The following is a 5257-nucleotide window of genomic DNA, read 5'->3' as shown; positions in this document are numbered from 1 at the left end:
GAAATCTCCATATTTCTAAGTTAACATCATGTAATATGGGAAATGCTTATCTCAAAAAGATTTGTCTGCGACGAGGCAGGATGGAATAATGCTGGGTCAAGACTGGGATGGGGATTTGCCTTTCTTTCAGTCTGGCAGGAGGACAATGGGAAATGTCTGCGGATGATTTGTGCTGCCAATGTCTTCAAAAATGAGAAAGTATGGAGGGAAAAAGATGATCCTAGGCAGGGTTGGTGGTGTGAGGAAATGATGATTCAGTGCGTCTCTTTGACCCATGTGGAGCTTTGTTCAAAACTGTGCTGGGCAATTCCTTCAGTATCAGGAAGAGAAACAACTCTTGTCAATAAATTACAGCGGATGTGGGGAAATCATTCCCAGTGTGAGGTCTGGGGCTGAATGAGTCCCTTGAGGTCAGTGCCCACAAAAGCAGCTGCCAAAATTTACATTTTTCCATTTGCCCTCTGGTTCAGAGTGGATATAAATCCACATAATGCAGTCATAGAGCCACTGCTCTGCCTGCCTGCTGGCGCAGCACTGGTATCAAGGCTGGGGGAGGAAAGCCTTTGCCCTGGAGGCGCCAGACGTGACTGATAAGTAGGGAGTCCAGCTTCATCACAACCATGCCACTCTTGCCATCCTTTCTAGATGTCTGGAATCCCCTAGAAAATCTCAGTCCCATCACTATAAATAATTTTTAATTCATTTCTAAATTAGATTGACTGCAAAAGATGTTTAAATATATGTACATTTAAATTATACAAATAATTACACGTTGTAAAAATGTCCAGAGTGGCCAGGTACAGTGGCGGTTCACACCTGTAATCCCGGCACTTTGGGAGTCTGAGGTGGGCAGATTGCTTGAGTGCAGGAGTTAGACACCAGCCTGGACAAATGACTAAACCTGGTCTCTACAAAAAATAAAAACCTAAATAAGCCAGCCATGGTGACACATGTCTACAGTCCCAGCTAATCAGGAAACTGAGGTGGGAGGATCATCTAAGCCCAGGAGGTTGAGGCCACAGTGAGCTGTGATCACACAACTGCACTCCAGCCTGGATGACACAGTAAGACCCTGTCTCAAAATAAATAAATAAAAATAAATAAAAAGTGCAGAGTATTTAAGTAAAGACAAAATAAAGTAAAAGCCTCCATCTCTGCATTTCCCATACAAATCCAGATCTGCAGAGATAACTGCTCATAATTTGGTGTGTATTCTTTCAGACATGTTTACTGTGCATAGCGTGTACCAGCACAGGCTCCGAAGTTAGACTGCCCGGGCTGGAATCTGTCTCTGTCACTTGACAGCCTTGTCACCTGAGACAAGTGTCATACCCCACCTCAGCCTCAGTTTTATCATCCTTAGAATGGCAACAACAATAGTATTTTCTCATGGTCTCACTCGTAAGTGGGAGTTGAACAGCAAGAACAAATGGACATAGAGAGGGGAACATCACACACCGTGGCCTATCGGGGGATGGGCGGACAAGAGGAGGGAGAGCATTTGGACAATTAACTAATGCGTGACGCAGGGCTTAAAACCTAGATGACGGGTTGATAGGTGCAGCAAACTGCCATGGGACATGTATACCCGTGTAACAAATCTGCACGTTCTGCACATGTATTCTAGAACTTAAAGTAAAATGTTCTAAAAAGTATCTTCCTCATAGATTGTCATAAGGATTAAGTAGATTTATACACATACACACACAGAATGTATGCCTAATACCTAACAAGCACTCAATGAATGTTTGCAAAAATGGGACTCAATTCAAGGTGATTTTGAAAGAAAAAAAAGTTCCTTAAATACTTTGTTTCCAAAGAGAGATAAAGTAGAGAGGAGGTTAGTTTGCTGGGTCAGGCTAAGTTCGACTCTCGCCAATTCTGAGTCTCTTTCTACCACGGATATTTACCTTTCAAGAGAGTGAGTTTCTTATTCTTCCCCAGTAAAAATAACTGATGATGGTTAAGAAGATAGTCTTTGGGGTCAGACAAGCTTGCACTAGAAACCTAGCCCCTCTACTTACTAGTGTTGTGATATGTGATATTGCATTACCTAATTTTTCTGAGCCTCCATATCTTTACCTATATAATCGCAGCAGTTTTGTTTCAAGGATTATATGAAATAATGCATGATTGACTCTGCTTGGCTCAGACAGCACTAGAAAATGGTGGCTATGGTAGTTACCATTGCATAAAGCAAAGGGTTCTGATGTGGTTTGTATGTCTGTCCCCTCCAAATCTCAGGTTGAAATGTGATCCCCAATACTGGAGGTGTGGCCTGGTGAGAGGTGTTTGGCTCATGGGGATGGAGCCCTCCTGAGTGGCTTGGTCCCCTCCTCTCTTTAATGAGTGAGTTCTCACTCTCTTAGTTCCCTTGAGAACTCCCTGTTGTAAAGGGCCTGGTACCACTTGCTTTTCCTCTCTTCCTCCGTCTCTCATCATGTGATGCCTGTTCCCCCTTCACCATCTGCCATGAGTGGAAGCATCCTGAGGGCCTCACCAGAGGCAGATGCTAGTACCATGCTTCTTGTACAGCCCACAGAACCGAGCCCAATAAACGCCTTTTCTTTGTAAATTATCCAGCCTCCGTTAATCCTTTATAGCAATGCAACAAAATGGACTCACTTTTAATGCTCACTTTTCCTTTCTGCAGTAGAGGCTGAGAGTACAGGGTTGGCACCATCCTCTGAGGAGAATGACTTGACTTGGTTGTACTGTACGTGGCGGATTCACCCATCAATTTTTTTTCTATGACCTTTGGCAATCCATCTTTCTTATGTTGAAATAGAGCTTTCTAGTCAACAAAGCACTTTCAAATGCATTTGCTCCATTGCTACGCTCCTGAAGAAGGAAGATAGGGAAAGCATCATGAACAACGGATTTACTTTGGTTTCCAGGTAAGAAAACTGAGGCTCAGAGAGCATACATTCCTTGGCCAAGGTCACCTAGCATGTGGCAGAGCCAGAACTGGCACCACCATGCTGTGACAGGGCTGCCACTTTTCCAATGAGGCCAATCAAAGGCCACTTGGTAGTGAATGTAGTTTCCCCAGGATGCATGGATAAGTAATGGGCTCTGGGGTGGGGTCTGGCTCAGAGGAGACCCCTAACACACAGGTTGCCATTATTACCAGAGCATCTTTAGAGACTACCACCTCTCCATCCACCACCATTACTCTATTTTAATTCATTATTTTCCTGTGTGGCTGATGAAGCTAGCAATACTGATGTAAAATGGTTATGAACACCAGGATAAAAAATATATATGTTTCCCTTACCAAGATGATCTATATGTGGAGAAATGTGGCTCTCTCTCTTCTATTCCATTCTCATATTTTGAATCGGGAGAGATTTTGCTTGAGAAACACAGTCAGGACAATTTCCATCTATAACTGCATTGTAAGGAAGAGGATAATGGAAATTTCAATGAAAACGCCAACGCAATGAGAATAGGAATTAGTTCTTTTGCAATAGGAAGCAGCTACTTTACTCAACAGGCAACAAACCTTTAGCTTGCATTCATGAAAATGATGATTGTGCCTGGCTCCACTGAGATTTAACCAAGAGGGAAAAAAAAAAAGAATTTTAAAAGTTCAGATGTAGTTCATTCAGAGGTCTGTCTCCAGATTTCAAGAACATTTCCATTTTTCAAAAGGGCACACAAAGAAAGAGGCTGGATTCCTGTACAAAAGAACACAGATTCTATAGATCATAAGGAGCGTCTGAGCCAATGGGCTGTTAGTTGTCTGTGCTTTGTGTCTCATGTCTACGAAACAGCAGGATTGACAATGACATGCCAGACTAACCATGATCAGCCCCAGGGCCTGTGCCACAAACAGGACCATACCACAATGGCAGCTCATTCTACCATGGTCTAGCATTCATGCTGTACATGTGGTGAGTGTTATTTAGGGGAGGAGGAGGTAATAGTAAGACACGTGTTTTGTGTGTTAAGAGGACAGACACTAAGTTTGACCAACTATGATGTCTGAGTCGGTCTGGTGAACCAATCAGGAAAAGCTCAAAAGACAGTTGCATAGTTACAAAGCTTCTGCCATTGAATGACTATGGCATCAGTCCCCACCGTACCTTCCATAGAAAACAGAATGAGAGTGCAGTTGCACAGAAGTGGCTCCACTCTAGCTCCTCATGTTTTGCAAGGAAGACATTGCTAATATTCATTCCAGTTCCCATTCCCTCACCTCCATTACTCACAGAGCTACAACTTTGTTCCAGAAGGAGAAACACCCAGGTATTTTTAAAACAAACAAACAACAACAACAAAAAAAAACCCACTTCATTCACAGCCTCTCCTGCCGACAAGGGTGATCATAGGCCAAACTGCAGGTCTGATCAATGAGAAATAGAGGCCGGGCGCGGTGGCTCACGCCTGTAATCCCAGCATTTTGGGAGGCCAAGGCGGGTGGATCACGAGGTCAAGCGATCGAGACCATCCTGGTCATCCTGGTGAAACCCCGTCTCTACTAAAAATACAAAAAGTTAGCTGGGCATGGTGGCTCATGCCTGTAATCCCAGCTACTCAGGAGGCTGAGGCAGGAGAATTGCTTGAACCCAGGAGGCGGAGGTTGCAGTGAGCCGAGATCGCGCCATTGCACTCCAGCCTGGGAAACAAGAGCGAAACTCCGTCTCAAAAAAAAAAAAAGAAAAAAAAAAAAGAAAAAAAAAATAGAGGTCTGGCAGAGGTTTCCAGGACAGTTTTGCTCTCCTGATTTGGTGCCTCTCTGTGTTAGACTGCAAGAATGGTCATACGTTCTTCCCTTTATCATACTTTTGGAATTGACTGTGCAACTCCTCTCATTGAAAGGCAGTTAATTTTTTCACTATTTGACTCTGGCCTTGGTCTTGTGAATTGCTTTGGCCAATGGTACAATAGCAAACAAGATGCAAACAAAAACAGATTGCATAATGGAGATTCCCTTCTCTCACTGTTCTTGGAAACCTGAAACTGCCATGTGAAGACACCAGAGCTGGCCTGCTGTATGATAAGGGACATGTGGCCTCATAACTCTTGTCTCTCTGGCCAATAGTATGTCAACAACCAGACACGTGAACGATTCATACTAGATCATCCAACCTCCAGCCAACCCTCCAGAAGTCTGCAGATGTGTGAGTGAGCTCCATCAACACCAGCTGAGCTAAGGAGAGCTGAAGAACCACTCATCTGATAGAATGGTGGTTGTTTTAAGCCACCAGATTTAGAGGTTTGTTTGTTACAAGGCAGAAGCAAACAGACCTGT

At 43.7% G+C, this 5257-nt stretch overlaps 1 long non-coding RNA gene across 1 annotated transcript; it reads right to left on the bottom strand.

Annotated features, from left to right (window-relative positions):
• Positions 1 to 2631: 2631 nt before the first annotated feature.
• Positions 2632 to 3570, bottom strand: LOC141580951 (uncharacterized). Its single transcript, XR_012513378.1, has 3 exons — positions 3506 to 3570; positions 3278 to 3391; positions 2632 to 2841 (listed from the first exon to the last, which is right to left on the bottom strand). It is a non-coding gene; the product is annotated as an uncharacterized LOC141580951 (long non-coding RNA).
• Positions 3571 to 5257: the final 1687 nt, after the last annotated feature.

This window comes from Saimiri boliviensis, chromosome 13 (assembly GCF_048565385.1).
Source record: "Saimiri boliviensis isolate mSaiBol1 chromosome 13, mSaiBol1.pri, whole genome shotgun sequence".
Lineage (NCBI taxonomy): Eukaryota > Metazoa > Chordata > Mammalia > Primates > Cebidae > Saimiri > Saimiri boliviensis.
This window is presented reverse-complemented; position numbering and strand designations above follow the sequence as displayed.